General features: G+C 36.4%; 1 pseudogene; it reads left to right on the top strand.

Moving 5' to 3' along the window:
* Positions 1-8101: 8101 nt before the first annotated feature.
* On the top strand, positions 8102-15517 carry LOC114279616 (inorganic phosphate transporter 1-4 pseudogene; annotated as a pseudogene).
* The last annotated feature ends 4032 nt before the right edge of the window (positions 15518-19549 follow it).

Raw genomic sequence — 19549 nt, 5'->3', positions numbered from 1 at the left:
TTCCTAGTGCCAGCCTGCACCTCCAAGCTTACTGTTCCCAGTGGCCATGTCGGCGTTTCATTGAACCCAACCATTGGGCCATTGGATTGTTCCATATCATCTGGGTGAAGGCCGAGCTCCTTGTAACATCAGACGTACATGATGTCACAGGAGCTACTTTGGTCAATTAGGATGCGTTTCACTTGGCACTCCCTAACCTGGAGGGATACTACCAAGGCATCATTATGCGGATGTTGGACCATCTCTAGGTCGGCTTCAGTAAAGGTTATCATTAGTCCCTGACACTCTTCTGCCCGATGTCTTTTTTTCCCGACTTGGTAGACATGTTGTAGGTGTTTTACCTTCTGGGTCTCTCCTCGAATTTCGTTTTCGTTGACCTTCGAGTGGATTACGTTGATTACCCGAGGTCCTCATGCCTGCGGTTGCTGTGCTGAGGGAGGTGGGGCTGCTGGCGCCTGAGGCAACCTTGCCCGTTCTTCCCTTGTCCTGGTCTCATCGACAAGGTCTCTCAGATGTCTTTGTCTTACCAGGTCTTCCAAATGTGTTTTCAGGGCTCTACAACCCTGAGTTGTATGCCCATCTTCATTATGGTAGGCACAATGCCTGCCAATGTTTCTTCCCATGAACTCTCCTAGAGTCCTCTTTGGCGTTCTGAAATAGGGCTGGTTCTGAATTTGATCTAGGACTTTGTAAATTGGGATTCGGAACACAGTTGTTATTGCCTATGTGGCCCTCAGTCCTGCTTCTTGTTTGCTCGCTCCATTGTTACCTCGGCCTCGCTTCGGCGAGCCGTTTCATTTCTCTTGTTTTATCTCCTTAGCCCCGGACGTGTCTTCTTCGGCTCTGGCGTACTTCTCGATTCTTGCCATGAGCTCTTCCATACTTTTTGGCAATGTCTTTGCCAAAGACTTTCGTAGTGGACAGTTGTTTTTCAAGCCGTTCTTGAAAGATATGACTGCCACCTCTTGATTACATTCGAGTATTCGATTGAACACCTCATAGTATCTTTTTGCATAGGCCCTAAGGCCTTCATCCTTGCTGATCTTCAGAGCCATCAATACATCCACCCTTAATGGCTGCAGCTTGTTTGTCACGAACCTGGCCACAAACATCTCGGCCAGGCCTTCCCAAGTCTTCACGCTTCCCTTCGGTAGTCTGTGGAACCAATCTGATGCAATCTCCCCGAAGAATGAGGGGAACACTTTGCAGAACAACGGCTCATTCCCACTATACAATGTCATTGAGTTCAAATATAGTCCAACGTGGAAGTTGGGGTCTGACTTACCATCGCATATTTGAAACCTCGGCATACTGAATCTCTTCGGCGCCTCAAATCTGTCTAATTCCACCGAGAATGGTGTCCTCGACTTATCTAGGGAGGTTACGTCGGCTTCGGCATTCTGTTGCTTCCTCTTGAGGTAATCTCTTAAGTCTTCTTTGCTCCGCCCAGGAGCTCGGCTATCTCTCGACTTCAGTCTTTTCGGTATACTACTTTCGGCCTCGTGGTGAGCCCTTTTTGACCCTTCTCCATGAATTTTGTCAAAGCACAACACCTATCCCTGAATATGCCGATGTCCTTTGGGGTCTGCCTCCTTTGTGCGATACGTCCTCCGTGACTCTTCTCTTCTTGACTCTCTTCGTCCAACTTCCTTAGAAAGTCGGTGAGAGTATCTTTCGCTCCCGTTGTGCTGAGGGGCTACGGGGATCGTTTTCTGCCCTCCCTTCTGGGCATTGGCCACTGGAATCGGCGTGTCCTGCAGTGGAAACAGTGGCTGCATGACGTTATTTTGCATCATGAAATTAACGACCGACTGTAGGTCTGCCAATTTGTTTGCCATCTCTCGTACCTGTTCGTCCCTCCGTAGGCACATATCCTTCCAAACCTGGAGGTCGTCCTCGTTGTAGTACCTGCTCTGATCAGGTTTCTTTGGTACGTCGCCAGTCTGGCCGACGTCTTTTACTCCGTGAGCTTGCTCATGAGTTTTCTGCGTTGGACCTGTCTCCTTCGCCATTAAGGTCAATAGTTTTCCCTCTCCCACTCCCAGTAGAAGTGTCGTCCCAATCTTTTCCTTCTGTCTGTTACTGGCCATCTATTCTACTTTCTTTCCCACAGACGGCGCCAAATTGTGTGAGTGATTTTCCGATCACACTGCCTAACTCAGTATTTAGCTGGAGAACACTGGCAGAATAGATGACACCTGGCTTAACCTGTAACAGAAAGAGAAGATTTCGGCGGTGGTTCGTCCACCTGGGGGCACTCCGACGATCAAGTCAGTATATCTCTCAAAGATAATCAATAGTGTTTAACTCACTAGATAGAATATAAATTGCGTACCTTAGACCCACGGGGGTGCCTCTCTTTTATAGTTACCTCAATCCTAATCCCAATAGAAGCCTGACTTCTATGGATTCCTGTTCAGTACTTACTTTGGACTCTTCAAGAGATAAAGATAAATTCTCTAAGAATTTTATCCTTATCTTGGTTAAGTCTGTTCTTTATTTTAGGACTCTTGTCCCTTATCTCTTATCTGCTTATCTCGGATTCCGATATCTTCGGAGATAACCTCGGCCTAACCGAGATGACCTTGGCATATCGATCAGGACACGTGACACCTCGACTGACACGTCGGCATCACCTTATCACATATTGGTACTTAAAAGTATATCCCCACATTGCTTATTGCGTGAATTCATATAATGCATGAAGTAAAAAAAAAAAAAAAAAAAAGGTATAAAATTCACGCGAATAATTTTCTTTGTGGATGGATATCTTTCAGTCTTCAACATGGCACATGTTTCTATGGGGATAGAATGATCTTCACTCACGCCAATTTGTAGAATCACTTCAACTTATGTCAAGAGATTAGAAGCTTGGGATACATAACCTTACTTCAAATTTCAAAATATCACATAAACAATCCAAATTTTGTTTTTCCATGTATTGTACGAGTTTTACAATGAAATTCTTAAACAATAATATTAGGAACACAAACATTAAATATAAAATCAGATACAAAATATATATGAATAAATAAAAAGAAATAAATCAAACATAGAATTAGACACAAATCAAATATAGAATCAGCCTCGTTTGGGAACAGACTATTTTAGTAACTTTTTAGTTTTTTGACTAAATATGAGTTAAAAAAATTAGTATGTTTGGGGTGCCTTTTTGACTTTTTACGAAAAGATGTGTAAAAAATAGAGAGAAAAGAAAATCTTTGACTTTTTGGTATAGTTTATAGACCTTTTAACTTTTTTTAGTAATTTTTTAACTAAAATATTGACTTGCCAAACAAGGGTAGGCACATTTCTTATCCATTTGTATATTTTTTGTATCTGATGACGTGTTTTAAGACTTGTTGATTCTTAAACTCATTAAACTTGAGTAGATAGTTGTCCTCACTAGCTTTGCATCCACTGCATTAAATTATTGTCATTAAAACACAAGAACATTTTGAGTGGTATGAAAATTTTCTATTACTTGGCTGTTTCTTGAAAAATTTAATAGATATTGTTGTATCTGAATAAAGAAAAAATTAAATGGAAGAGTGAGACGAAAACAACTTATCCCTAGCAGCACAGATTATTGTAGAGTAGTACAGCACACGATATGTGCATACATGTATTATTCACAAAAAAAAAAAAAAAAAAAAAAATTAAAATTTTACTAAAAACGACAGGATTCACCTTTGAAATAAATTTATACCACTTAAAATTTTTTGATACTATTTCTAAGTGTCTAAACTTAATGTTATTATTATTGTTTGGTATTATGTTTTGGCATCATTTCTATCTATTTCTAAATTGGGATTAGTAAGTGGGAGTTTTTAAATACAGTCGCTACATATCTCTTTTCAACCATTTATACAAGACTTCTCTCACAAAATACGAGTGCTACAATACATATTTATATATAGCGATTGTAGTGAAAAATTTAAAGGATTTATTTAGAAGAATAAAAACAAAAGTGAGAGAAGGGGATGAAAAGAATTCAATCCGAGCATGTGATAGTTGTTTTTTTTTTTTTTTTTTTCCTTTTTCTTTTAAATTTCAAATCACAATATGTAATTATAGCTCATACTAAAAAAAATATTAGAATAACATCAGTTTAAAAAGCAGTGCAAATAACTCCTGAGATTGCAACTTCGGTTGAATTTATCGCGGACTATCCAATTTAATATGACAACACTAGGAAAACATAAATAAAAAAATAAAATGTAAATACTTATATGACTCTGAATCTCATATGTTATGTGAAACTCATAGCCATTTGAGGGTATATAGAATTCATATTTATGTGAGTTACATTTTGTATTCTATTTTTATGTTAATGTGTGTGTATTTTTTTTAAAAATATTCATGATGTCATTGTAATTGTAACTAAAAACGATCCTAGGTAGGTAGCACCAATTATTTTCCTGGGGGTACATACTGGTAGTGGGTTTCCTAGATAGAAACACTGATCACATATTCCCTTAAAATGTGTCTCTCGTGGTTGCGTATGACTCATCCTTCCGTGCCGAAATAATTAAATTGCCAAAAAGAAAGAGAAGTACAAGAAAAAGTAACTCAAATCCTTGATTTAAAACATTTTTTTGATTTTTTTAGGTCATGTTTGATTGCAAAATTGGAATTAACAATCTATTGAATTAATGCAAGATTAGTTATCTAATTGGATTAGTGGAGTACATAATCCCTTATTGTATATGTTTGTTTTGTAATGAATATGAAAATATGTAATCTCACTTATATGATCGTTTTGCATTATAAGTTTCGTCAACTTCTTTAGATAGAATCCTCATCAAAATTTAATCTGTCTAACAAAAATTAAAACCAAATACTAAGATGTGAACCAAAAACAATCTATTTAGTTAAATTTTTTCTTCTTCATCTCTATGGGAACTAAAAACAATTTCAATATTTGAAAAACAATCAGTATGTTTTGTTTTAATTTTTTTAATTCAATTTTTTGAAAATTAAGTTGTTTTATTTTATTTTTCATGTTATTTGTTTTAGTGAATATTTTTAAAATTTTAAGCAATTTGTTTACTTTTCTAGATGTATCTAAATAGTAAATTATTTGTGAAAAAATATTTTAAAAAATTAATAAATACACAAAAATACAAAAAAATGTACTGAATTTATATATATATATATATTTGTATTTTTGATATTTAGTGAATTTTTAAAGATTTTTTTACAAATATTATATTTTTTAAGTGTATTTACGTTAGGTGTGTCTAAAAATAAAAATAAAAATTGCTTAAAATATTAAAAGAAATTCAGTGAAAACAAAAAAAAATTATAGAAAACGAACAAGTAGAATTTTTTGAAAAATAAATTCTAAAAACTGAAAACAAACAGAGTGAATAGAATCTAAGAAATGTATTTGCGTTGAACTAGCAATAAAATTGAGTTTTGGAGATTAAATAAAAACAAGATTTCTAGGTACCTTCGAAAATTCAATACATATATATATTTTTGATTAGCAAAGAAAAATTTCAATAAAACATAAAATTAAAGATACAAGAAGATTACATGTATCAAGAGAGATTCGAAAAATATAAAATACTCCTACTATTATTACTCGCATCCATACAACCACCCCATAAACCTCACAATTTTTTAAACAACAAAAAAATACACAGATACTAATGAAAAAGAAGTTAAGAAGATCTTAACTCCACAAGACATGCCCGTCCTACAGACTCAACCCAATCCACTCAACATCTAACATGCAAAAATGATACGCCACTCCCCCTCCAAAAGGCTCCAAAAAACATCCTATCCCCTAACACAACAAAACACACCCCCATTGACGTTAACCATTCAAAGACTTAACACTCACAGGACAAAACCACCTTCCCTACTTCCATCATATCCCACTAGCCATTTAATAATTAAATACAAAAGCATACACTACGAAACAAACTCAACCAGTATTACGTTTAGTTTTCTTGCTGAGTTTGACTTTGGTACTCAGTTCCATCTCAATAAAATCTTTCAGAAATATGTCTTCTTTGCCCCCAAAATCAATCTGCAATTTCTTGCCTATTTGCAAGGTTTTTTATGCTTCAGCCAAGAGGAGTCTATATTGCTCTTCTTCGTCTTCATCTTGTTGTTCAAGATCCTTATCAGACTCAACCAATATTCGAAAATTCAGTATAAACAACAATATTAGAAATTTGTCCGTGTTGAAAAATTACAGTACATCGTTTTTTTCTCTAACACTCAAATTAGTTCATACTATAATACCAATTAATTTTAGATTATATATCTTCAAATTCTAACATGATAAAACTAGGATTATCCTAAATTGGTTTGGCTTCTTACTTTGAAAATTCAAATTTATTTTAAGAGCCTTTTTAATTTTTTAAAAACATAAATAAATAATATTTAATTTAAATTGTAAATGATATGATTTCACAGCATGACATAATTGAAACTTAAAATGGGAACAAAGAGAGGCCGAAGCCCCCAAAATTGTAAAGAGATGAGTCATGATGAGTTGTATTGAAGAATATGCTAAATTAGTTTCGTTAATGATGCTTAGGGAATACTAATTAAAATTGACTTCAAAGCAATCATTTTCAAGTCATTTGCGTATATAAAAGATAAAGAATATTAATCATATAGTTTATTCGGAAGTCATATAATTGAAGATGTAGAGTTCATAAGGAAGAAATAAGATTGTGAAAGCGTTGACCCAAATTAAGGGTATGCGTGGGTTTGAATGACTTTAGAGAGGGTGCACTGCGTATAAATTGGAGGGTTAGGTGCACATTAGCCACCAATCATTCAAAAGCCTCCAAAACATTTTCACATCTGCTAATTCTCTCTCCTCCTTTAGTTCTATCTAGTTAGGTGTGTATCCAAGTAACCTATCAGGTGCCCCCCTCTCTCTTCTCTCTTAGTGAAGTTTTGTTTCACGAAGTATGAAATTAACAACCTGTCTTTTCTTAGAATAATTGTCACACTGTTTAACTATAATACATTACCATGTCTTTTTAATTCTAATTGCTTAATACGGTTATATTTTCCTTAGTTATTCCTCTTCAACTCTCAAATTTAACAAGTTAATTAAAAAATAAATTGTGGTATAGATTCAAATTTAGTGTAATCTAAATCGTATCAAAAATAAATCTGATTTACATATTTTGTATGAGTCTAAATATCATACGACTATATATGATAATTTTTACTAATTATTGGATGCAACCAATTACAATGTTGTATTAAATAATTTAATAGCTTTAAACAAGATTGGTTGTGGACCGTTTGGTCGATCAAGTAGTAGGAGTTAGGATCAATCTCACTCCACTAATATTTTTATGTTTTTTATTAGCTAGTCAAAATTATACCCAATAGTTGGGTGGGGCAAATAATAATAATAATAATAACAATAACAATAATAACTGTTTTACTATAATAATGCACATGGGGCGCACAAATTGATTCAAGATTCTCACCTTGAATTCTTTCTTTGACTCTCTACTTGTTAGATTATTGGGTCCACTTTTAGGCTCAATTTTGATGATCCGAATCGTTCACATTTTAAGATTTATTGAATATATCATATCTGTAAAAAATCAAGTTGATTGAATGTCATAAACTATGTGTTCAGATCATCAAACTAAAAACTATTTTTTAAAAAAATTTAATAAACAGTTTTCCGAACACATACTTTTTGATATTCGATCAACGTGATTTTTTACAAATATGATATACTCAACAAATTTTAAAATGTGAACGGTTCGAATCATCAAAATTGGGTCAAAAAATGGGCCTAATAACCCAACAAGTAAGAAATCAAGAAAAGAACTCAAGGAAAGGATCTTAATTCACAAAAATTGGCGTCCGTTCTAGTAGTTAAAAATGCTAGGCTGTGTTTTTGTTTTTTAAAATTTTGATCAATTTATTTACTCACCAAAAATAACTAGTGACATGCAATAGCAATGTGAAGGAAAACATGAGACAGAATGAACTTCACTTCACATGTTCTTAACCCTCTCTTGGTTCTAATGCAGTGGCACTTTCACAAATTGTTGCAAGAAGAAAAGATACTAATAACTAGTCTAACCACTGTACATATTTTACCATGGCTAAAGAACAATTGCAAGTGCTCAATGCACTTGATTTTGATAAGATACAAGAGGCAGAGGAGGACTCCAAGAGTTCAGCATTGGACAAGAGCTCAGCATTGGACTGTGATGCTGATTAAGTCACACCACTGTTATATTAGCAATTCAGCAAAATGCAATTGTATGGTTAGTTAGTTAGACAATATGGTTAGGTAGTTAGAAAGTTTGTTTTAGTGAGTTTGTTATAACATTCCTATATATATATACAGATCTGTAAAATGTTTTGTAGAGTGATGAAATAATATTCAAAGATCAATTTGTCTTCATGGTATCAGAGCAACAATAAAGCTCCAACGAGCAAGTTTTCATCAATGGCAGATTCATCTTCTTTACCATCAAATCTTAATCTTCTCATCTCAAATTTTGGATCATTGGTTACTATCAAGCTTGATTCTACAAATTTCTTGATATGGAAGAGTCAAATGCAAAACATGCTCCGTGCTATGGATCTCTTAGGATTTGTCACAGGATTGATTCAATGTCCTGCTTCAGAGATCATGGATTCATCTGGAAAAACACTTCCAAATCCAGATTATGCAAAGTGGAAAACAATTGATGCACATCTCTTGAGTTGTTTGACTGCTACACTTTCTCCTACTGTGTATTCCTCCATTCTCCATCTTCAACACAGTGCTGAGGTATGGAAAGCGCTTGAAAAACGGTTTACATCTTTGTCTAGATCACATATCCATCAACTAAAAAATAAGCTTCAAACTGTCTCAAAGAAAACCTCTTCAATGGAAGAATATCTCTTCAAAATCAAAGAAATTTCAGATCAATTGTCACTAGCCTCTGCACAGGTTGATGATGAGGATTTGGTATTAATGACTTTGAATGGCCTTCCTAGTGAATATGATGCATTCACTACTGCTATTCGAGCCAGATCTGAAGTGATTTCTATGGATGAGCTATGCTCATTGTTATGTTCCGAATCTATTCATATTGAGGCTAAGATGAGTAATTCCAACACCAGCACTGATCTCAATGTTGCCTACACAGCAGCTAAAGGATCTCCTCAACAATATCCGTACTCTGGTTTTAATTCTCAATTTTTTCATTCTGGATCAGAAAGAGGTGGCTATTCACAATCTAGAGGTCGCAACACTTATAGAGGAAGAGGAGGCAGATATATGCAATCTCGAGGAAGGTTCAACAATCGAAATAAAGGTAGATCTGCCTCTTCTCAAGGTTGTCAGATCTGTGGTGGTCTCGGTCATTCAGCTTTTGACTGTTGGTACCGTATGGACCCAAATTTTCAACCTAGAACATCACAGACTTCTCAATCCTCTAGTCCTGGTCCTTCTAAAGCCTATACAGCCTCTGTAGCGTCTACTTCTGCATCTGCATCAGCTTCAAATGAAACAAGCGTGCCTTGGTACATTGATTCTGCAGCCACCAATCACATGACAAATGATCTTGCAAATTTTTCTCTATATGAAGCCTATCCTGGACATGATCAAGTAACTGTAGGTAATGGTACTTCCTTACCTATTCATCATATTGGACAAGGTCTTTTACCTACTCCTACTTATTCTTTTCATCTTAACAATCTTCTCAATGTTCCTTCCATTTCCTCTAATCTTCTCTCTGTGCATCAGTTGACAAAAGATCACAATTGCATTGTTATTTTTGATGCTCATTCTTTTGTGATTCAGGACAAAGTCACGAAAAAGGTTCTACATAAAGGAGTTAATAACAATGGGCTCTATCAGTTCAGTGCTTCTTCTTCTTCTCCTTCTTCACCACATGCTTATCAATCCTACTTTTCTACTTCTGATCCACTGTGGCATAAAAGGCTAGGCCATATTTCTCATGAAAAATTTCAAAGTTTAGCTTCTCATTTACCTGTTTCTTTTTCTGGCAACAATAAACCTATGCCTTGCATTGATTGTAATATGTCCAAAATGCATAGATTGCCTTTCAAATTGTCAAATTCCTCTGTGAATTCTCCTTTTTCTTTAGTTCATAGTGATGTATGGGGCCCTTTTGTTACTAAGAATGCCAAAGTTCGGTTCTATGTTTTGTTTGTTGATGATTACACTAGATTCACTTGGATATATCCTTTACTTTACAAGAGTGAAGTTTATGCTAAATTTCTTGATTTCAAAAGATATGTTGAAAATCAGTTTACCACTTCTCTCAAAATTTTGAGAACAGATAATGGGTCTGAGTTTGTGAATAAACAAATGGATTCTTATTTGTCTTCTCACGGCATCATTCATCAAACTAGTTGTCCATACACCCAAGCTCAAAATGGTGTTGCCGAAAGAAAGCACAGGCATGTTACTGAAACTGCCATTGCTCTTCTTCACCATTCCTCTTTGCCTTTGTCTTTCTGGTTTGATGCCATTGCCACTGCTGTGTTTCTTATTAATCGTATACCCACTTCTGTTCTTAAAAATGTTTCTCCATTTAAAGCTTTATTTCATTCTGTGCCTGATTACTCTTCACTTAAGGTTTTTGGTTGTCAATGCTTTCCTTGGCTTAAGCCATATATCTCTCATAAACTTCAGCCCAAGTCCATTCCCTGTGTCTTCATTGGGTATCATCCTACTATCAAAGGATATAGATGTCTTGACCCTATTACTGGTAAAATCTACATCTCCAGACATGTTCTCTTTAATGAGTCATGTTTTCCTTTTTCCTTATCCTCTTCTTCATCTCTTTCTTATTCTTCTTCTTCTTCTTCTATTCCCTCTTTCTTTTGGTCTTCACCCTCTACTTCTTCAGTCTCACCAAATTCAGCTTCTCCTTCTCCTCGTTTTCCATATATTTCTAATTGTCCTCCTTCTGTTCCCATCACTTCTATTACCATTGACCTTCCACCTATTTCACAGCCATCTGTTGTTCCCAGATCACCACAATCTGCTGCTCCCATATCTACTGTCCAGCCGTCTGCTGCTCCCATCTCTACGGTCTCCCTTAATTCTCATCCTATGACCACCCGGTCTAAAGCCAAACTTCCTGTGTGTTTTCACACTACCTCTGTTTCTGATCTTTCTACTCAGCTTCTCACTTCTGAACCTCGTACTGTCCAAGAAGCTCTTCAATCTACTGTCTGGCTTAAAGCTATGCAAGAGGAGTTTGATGCTCTTAAACTTCAGGGTACCTGGACTCTTGTTCCCTTGCCTTCTTCTCACTTGGCCATCGGCTGTAAATGGGTTTTTCGCATTAAACGACATTCTGATGGTAGTATTGCCCGGTACAAGGCTCGCCTTGTGGCTAAAGGTTATTTGCAACAGGCAGGGATAGACTTTCATGAGACCTTCAGTCCTGTTGCTAAGCAACCAACTATTCGCATTTTTATTTGCATTGCCCTTCATAATAACTGGCCCATTACTCAGCTTGATATCTCAAATGCATTTCTCCATGGCTCCCTTGAAGAGGAAGTTTTCATGACTCAACCTCCAGGATTTGTGGATCCTTCTTATCCTACTCATGTGTGCAAACTTCAGAAAGCTCTTTATGGCCTTAAACAGGCTCCTCGAGCCTGGTATTCCACTTTCTCAGCTTTTCTTCTCTCGCAGGGGTTTCATAACAATTTGTCAGATACTTCCTTGTTTGTCAAACAGACTCCCACCAGTCTTACTCTGCTGGTTGTGTATGTTGATGACATACTTTTGACTGGCAGTGACTCTACTCTTCTCACTCAGCTTCTTCAGCAGATGCACTCGGTCTTTTCTATGAAAGAACTTGGGTCTTTATCCTATTTTCTGGGGATTAATGTCATTGCTCAAGATTCTGGTTATTTGCTATGTCAACAAAAGTATGCTACTGATTTGCTTGTTAAAGCTGGAATGGTGGATTGCAAGCCTTGTTCTACACCATTGGCTGTGAAGTCCTCTGTCTCTCATTTCGATGCTCTTCCTTTTGCTCAACCTACTTTATATCGCAGTTTAGTTGGAGGTCTTCAATATCTTACCATTACTCGGCCCGACTTATCTTTGGCTGTTAATCAAGCATGCCAACATATGCATGCTCCTACCAATGCCCATTTTCAACATGTTAAACGTCTCCTCCGTTATGTTAAAGGCACTGTTTCTCATGGATTGAGTTTCACTCCTGGTCCTTTGACTCTTCATGCATTTTCTGACTCCAATTGGGCCGGTGATACTTTGGATAGACGTTCTACATCAGGGTACTGTATCTTTTTAGCCCCAAATTTGATCTCTTGGTCTGCTAAAAAGCAGCTTACGGTTTCTCGTTCCTCCACTGAGGCTGAATACCGATCCTTAGCTAATACTGCTGCTGAAGTTAGTTGGCTTCAGCAGTTGCTTAAGGATTTTTTGGTCCCTCCTTCTTCTATTCCCGTTTTATGGTGTGACAACTTATCTGCTATGGCTCTTGCTTCAAATCCAGTTTTTCATTCCCGGTCTAAACATATTGAAATCGACTGTCATTTCATTCGTGAGCGCGTTGTTTCCAAACAAATTCTTCTCAAGTATGTTCCTACCTCTGATCAATTAGCTGATCTGTTTACCAAACCTTTGTCTGGTTCTCGATTTCATTATCTCAAAGACAAGCTGATGCTTCTTCCTTCTCCCATCAGCTTGCGGGGGGCTGATAAGATACAAGAGGCAGAGGAGGACTCCAAGAGTTCAGCATTGGACAAGAGCTCAGCATTGGACTGTGATGCTGATTAAGTCACACCACTGTTATATTAGCAATTCAGCAAAATGCAATTGTATGGTTAGTTAGTTAGACAATATGGTTAGGTAGTTAGAAAGTTTGTTTTAGTGAGTTTGTTATAACATTCCTATATATATATATACAGATCTGTAAAATGTTTTGTAGAGTGATGAAATAATATTCAAAGATCAATTTGTCTTCAGATTTGGCCAAGACTCAACTCTACCACTTCGCTATCATTGTCATCGCGGGTATGGGTTTCTTCACAGATGCTTACGATCTCTTCAGCCCTCCCAACGTTGCGGCCTCCGTGACTGGTGTTGCCCTCGTCGGCACCTTAGTTGGCCAGCTCTTCTTTGGATGGCTTGGTGACAAAATGGGTTGAAAAAAGGTTTATACCCTAGTTCTTATGGTTATCTGCTCCATAGCGTCGGGGCTCTCCTTCGGATCAAGTGTAAAGGGTGTCATGGCAGCCCTTTGTTTTTTCAGGTCAGTGTGATGACTTCGAAAAATTTTATAAGTAAGGCCTCGTTTGGCTAGTGGTTTTTTTAGTTAAAAAGTTAAAAAGTCACTAAAAAAATCAAAAAGTCAATAATTCATACTAAAAAGTCAAAAATTCTCTTTTCTCTTTACTTTTTACACATCATTTCGTAAAAAGTCAAAAAATTATTTTTTACATTTGTAGAATAGGACAATGGACACCCATTCTTTGTCATGTCGTGTTATTTTTGTACCATTTTTATTCAAAAAAAAAAAATTCAGAATATAATTTTTGAAAATAGCTTGCCAAACTTTTCCATGTTAGTTTCATTTTATTTATTTATTATTTTTTTTGAAAACAAAATCATGCTATTTAAATTCTACAAATGCTACAAAAAAATTCTACCATAGACACCAAAAAAAAAGTGCATGTAATCATATGCACTAATACTTTTAAATGTTGATTTTGAAAATTTGATTAAAATCACATTAAGCCGAAATTAATACCACTTTAGTAATATGCACACAAAATTGAAGTGTTCACATGCAATAATAAATCAATCATATTACCTAAATAACTTATATATATTCCAAAAAAATTTCAAAAGTGAATAGCCCCGTTTGGTGTAACTGTTAAAACAAATTATAAATTATAACTTAATATATTATAGATTATGACTTTAATCATTGGATTATAGATTTAAGTTACTGAATAGTGTTTGTTAAATAAGTTGTGAAGTAGCTTTTTCAATTAACTTTTATTTTTTGTTATTCACTACTTGTCTACATTTCTCATAAAAAAAAAATAATAATAATCTATAGTCCATTTGGGTCTTTTTCTATTTTTAAAAAATAAAAAATAAAAAAATCTAATAATATAACCGTAAATTAACATGTCCACAACAGAAATTGATAATTAAAAACAAGGGGTGAACTGTTTTTCAGAATCAGCTTTTTTGAGTTAAAATAAGTTGTTAGAATCAGAAACTATTTGAAATAAATTTAACCAAACAGTCTAAACTAACTTTTTCAAAGCTGGAAACTATAAATTGACTCAAAAAGCTCAAACAAACACCCCTAATGTGTTCAACTGAACCTAAGTTGAATGTAACATCACCCATGCTTCAGGTTCTGGCTAGGGTTTGGCATTGGTGGCGACTATCCTCTTTTAGCTACCATCATGTCAGAATACGCCAACAAAAAGACTCGCGGTGCCTTCATTGCCGCGGTCTTTGCCATGCAAGGTTTTGGAATTCTAGCTAGTGGGATTGTTGCTCTAATAGTCTCCTCGGCCTTTGACCATGCGTACAAGGCTCCCACTTACAGTGTTGAACCAGTGGCTCGACTGTGCCTCAGGCCGATTACATTTGGCTTATTGTCTTAATGTTTGGAGCTTTACCGGCTGCCTTAACTTTCTATTGGAGATGAAGATGCCAGAAACTGTCTGTTACACCGCCCTTGTTGCCAAGAATGCCAAGCAGGCAGCTCAAGACACGTCCAAGGTGTTAAATGTTGAAATTGACCCTGAAGAGGCCAAAATACAGAGACTGAAGCAAGAGCATGTCCAAAGCTATGGATTGTTCTCCAATGAATTTTTAAATCGCCATGGGGTTCCCTTGTTGGGTACCACTTCATGGTTTTTACTAGACATTGCTTTCTACAGCCAGAACCTATTCCAGAAAGATATCTTCACGGCAATTGGGTGGATCCTATCAGCCGCAATTGCCCTATGCAGTACTGTCCCAGGCTACTGGTTCACAGTTGCATTCATCAATATTATGGGAAGGTTTGCAAATTGCAATTCAACTTATGGGTTTCTTCTTCATGATCGTGTTCATGTTTGCAATCGCTATCCCATACCATCACAGGACAGTGAAAGAGAAAAATATTGGGTTTGTTGTAATTTACTCACTCACATTTTTCTTCGCGAATTTTGGGCCCAATGCCACCACATTTGTCGTGCCAGCGGATATTTTCCTGGCTAGGTTGAGAGGAATATCAGCCGCGATAGGAAAGGCCGGTGCTATTGTTGGTGCATTTGGGTTTTGTATGCTGCTCAGTCCCAAGACTCGAAAAAGACTGATGCTAGGTACCCTTCTGGAATTGATGTGAAGAATTCGCTTATTGTGCTCAGTTGTATCAATTTCTTGGGCATGTTGTTTACTTTCTGTGTGCAGGAACCAAAAGGAAAATCACTTGAGGAGCTTTCAGGTGAGAATGAGGATAATTCTGGCGTGCCATCGAAGCAACAAGTGTCAACATAAATTTCAGAACATAAACCTTACACTTTGGATCATTTACCATGTGTATTATCAAGAAATCAAGACCAAATGTCATACCTGAATCCATTGATGAACGGTTAAACGGAAGCGTGATTATCAATGAACTCTTTGTTATTGATTATGTTATTGCCTTCTAATCCTTTCCCCTTTGGTGCCTTATGTTTCTCCTTGAGAGGATTTAAAAAAAAAAATGGCAGTGTTCTTATTTTTCACTTGGGAAGGAATAGGGATCATAACCTTTTAAAGGTTGTAATTGGTTTTCAAAACTGAAAGGTTGTGGAAGTTCAAAAGGAATGAAAACCAACTTTAACCATTATTGGTTTTAATTTCTATTTATTGGTTTTCAAAACTGAAAGGTTGTGGAAGTTCAAAAGGAATGAAAACCAACTTTAACCATTATTGGTTTTAATTTCTATTTATTGGTTTTCAAAACTGAAAGGTTGTGGAAGTTCAAAAGGAATGAAAACCAACTTTAACCAATATGTTTTAATTTCTATTTCTGCCCTTCATAGAAATAGAAATTATACAACTAGTATCTACACATTAGGTCCATAACACATATACCCTTAAGTCTATTAACTAAATTGAATCACTTAAATTGTAGGCTTCTTATAAATGATAACACCACATTTAATTATATGGTCCCATTGAGACATTATCTAACAATCTCCCACTGGACCACATATGTATCCTGAAAAATGTGCTTAACTTTAGTGAGCTCAGAAATTTGTTATCATAACTTGAGGGTTTCCAAACAATCTTGTCCATTAACTATATTAATATAGGATCAAAGCGGTCTTCGTTACATCAATCGTAACTCGACCCACCAATGGTCACGTATACTAATACAGCTAAATGACATAGATCAATCATGGATGCGTAGCATGGAAATTACATGTGATGTGATCCATACATGCCTATTTCCAACTGGTCCTACTTAACTTTATTGAGATCAATACTTCACAATACGTAACAGAGCGTAATAAACTGAATATTTCATTTCTGCAGAAATTAATCTAATTACATAGATAAAACTCAAGGCTGACATAAAACAGTAATATAAATACAAACTCCCACTAAACCAGAATGTTCTCAAATAGAACAACACCCATCTGAGCAGTGTGCTCATGAAAGACCTTGGGTGGTAGTCCCTTCGTAAGTGGATCCGCTATCATGGAGTTTGTCCCAATGTGCTCTATAGAAATCTGTCCACTCTGCACTCTTTCTTTTACAACTAGGAACTTGATATCAATATGCTTTGATTTTGTCGAGCTCCTGTTGTTATTGGAATATAAAACTGCAGACTTATTGTCACAATATAACTTAAGTGGTCTTGCAGTGCCTTCCAAAATACGCAACCCAGTGACAAAATTCCGCAGCCATATCCCTTGGTTTGATGCCTCATAACATGCTACAAATTCTGCGGCCATGGTGGATGAAGCTATGAACGTCTGCTTTGCAGACCTCCAAGAAATTGCTCCGCCAGCTAACAGATAAATATAGCCTGATGTGGATTTCCTACTGTCTTGGCATCCAGCAAAATCGGAGTCAGAATATCCAATGACCTCTAACTTATCCGATCTCCTATATGTGAGCATATATTCCTTTGTTCTCTGTAAATATCGCATAACACGCTTGACTGCTTTCCAATGATCCATGCCAGGATTACTTAAATATTTGCCTAACATGCCAACTATAAACGCAATATCCGGGCGCGTACATACTTGAGCATACATTAGACTCCCTACAGCCGAGGCATAAGGAATCTTCTGCATTTCTTGAATTTCAAGACTGTTCTTCGGGCATTGGCTGAGACTAAACTTGTCTCCCTTAGCAACCGGGGTTTCACTTGATTTACAATTTTGCATGCCAAATCTATTGAGTACTTTTTCGATATAGCTCCTTTATGATAATCCCAGAATACCCCGAGAACGATCTCGGAGTATTTCGATTCCTAATACAAAGGAAGCATCACCAAGATCTTTCATTTCAAAATTCTTAGATAGAAATCTCTTGGTGTCATGCAATAAGTTTATATCGTTTGTGGCAAGTAATATGTCGTCAACATATAAAACCAAAAATATGTGTTTACTCCCACTGAACTTGTGATACACACATTCATCAACAATATTAGTTTCAAAACCATACGAAGTGAGAATTTGATGAAATTTGAAGTACCACTGACGAGAAGCTTGTTTGAGTCCATAGATGAATTTAGTCAATTTGCAAACCATATTCTTTGGGTCTCCTGACACAAAGTTTTCTGGCTGCACCATATAAATTGTTTCTTTAATGTCACCATTAAGAAAAGCTGTTTTGACATCCATCTGATGCAACTCAAGATCAAAATATGCAACAAGCGCCATAATTGTCCTAAAAGAATCTTTCGAAGAAACTGGAGAGAAAGTTTCTTTAAAGTCAATTCCTTCTTTTTGAGTAAAGCGTTTGGCTACAAGACGTGCCTTATACCTCTCCACATTACCATTTGAATCTCTTTTGGTTTTAAATATCCATTTACAACCTACGGGCTTCGCACCAACTGGTAATGAGACAAGTTCCCAAACTTTATTGTCTTGCATAGACTTATATTATTCATTCATGGCTTCTATCCACTTATGAGAGTTGGAACTTTCCATGGCTTGACGAAAGTTGATTGGATCATCTTTCGACATTCCATTTTCTACCTCATGTTCCTGGAGATATACAATATAATCATCTGAAAATGCAAATCTCCTTTCTCTGGTAGATCGCCTTAATGGCACAGATTCTTAAGGTTGAGGTTGTAGAGTTTGTTCCTCAGGAACAATTACCTCATCTTGAATGGGGGTTTGAACTATATTATCTTGAACAACATTGTCTGGTTGAGGATCCGAAATTACTTCTCGAGCAATGACAGGTATAGGAACCTGTGATTGGTCAAAAGTAGTAGTAGGAAGTGGGATTACTCCTGCTTCCTCCTCAAAGACAATGTCTCTAACTGGATTTCTCCCCCCAAACTCAACATCCTCAAAAAATGTTGCAATTCCCGTCTCAAATATTGACCTATTTGTGGGATCATAAAACTTGTAACCCTGTGATCGTTCGGCATAGCCAATAAAGTAGCTGCTAATGGTTTTAGAGTCCAATTTTCGTTTATGAGGTTTATAAGGCCTCGCCTCAGCAGGACACCCCCACACATGCAAATGTTTTAGACTAGGCTTTCGCCCAACCCAAAGCTCATAAGGTGTTTTTACAACTGCTTTAGTTGGCACCCGATTTAAGAGATAAGTTGCTGTCTTTAGAGCCTCACCCCAGAGGGACTCTGGTAAAGTAGAATGACTGATCATACTTCTTACCATATCCTTAAGAGTCCGATTTCGTCTCTCAGATACACCATTCATGCTAGGTGATCTTGGCATGGTGTATTGTGGGACGATTCCACATTCCTCCAGGTATTTTGCAAACGGTCCTGGACGTTGTTCACCTGATCCATCATATCTGCCATAGTATTCACCACTACGGTCAGACCTGACACTTTTAATCCGTTTGTTGAGTTGTAACTCAACTTCGGCCTTAAATTTTTTGAATACGTCCAAAGACTGTGATTTCTCATGGATAAGAAATAGATACCCATATCTGGAATAGTCGTCTATGAATGTGATAAAATATTGTTGACCATTCCAAGACGCCTTAGGGAATGGGCCACAAATGTTCGTATGAATTAATTCTAAGACATCTGTAGTCCTATGGGCACCATATTTCTTTATTTTGGTCTGTTTTCCCTTGATACACTCAACACAGACATCAAAATCTGAAAAATCAAGAGAGTCCAAAATTCCATCAGACACAAGGCGCTCAACTCTAGATTTAGAGATGTGACCTAGGCGTTTGTGCCATAACGAGGCTGAATTTTCCTTAGTTAATTTACGCTTTGTACCTCGTGATTCCACGTGCAAGGTTGCATTATAAGATGCAATAGTTTCGAGCAAATATAGATTATCAAACACATTAAGTAAACCAGTACCAACAACATTC

Source organism: Camellia sinensis, chromosome 6 (genome assembly GCF_055761805.1).
Source record: "Camellia sinensis isolate YWXY chromosome 6, ASM5576180v1, whole genome shotgun sequence".
NCBI lineage: Eukaryota > Viridiplantae > Streptophyta > Magnoliopsida > Ericales > Theaceae > Camellia > Camellia sinensis.
This window is presented reverse-complemented; position numbering and strand designations above follow the sequence as displayed.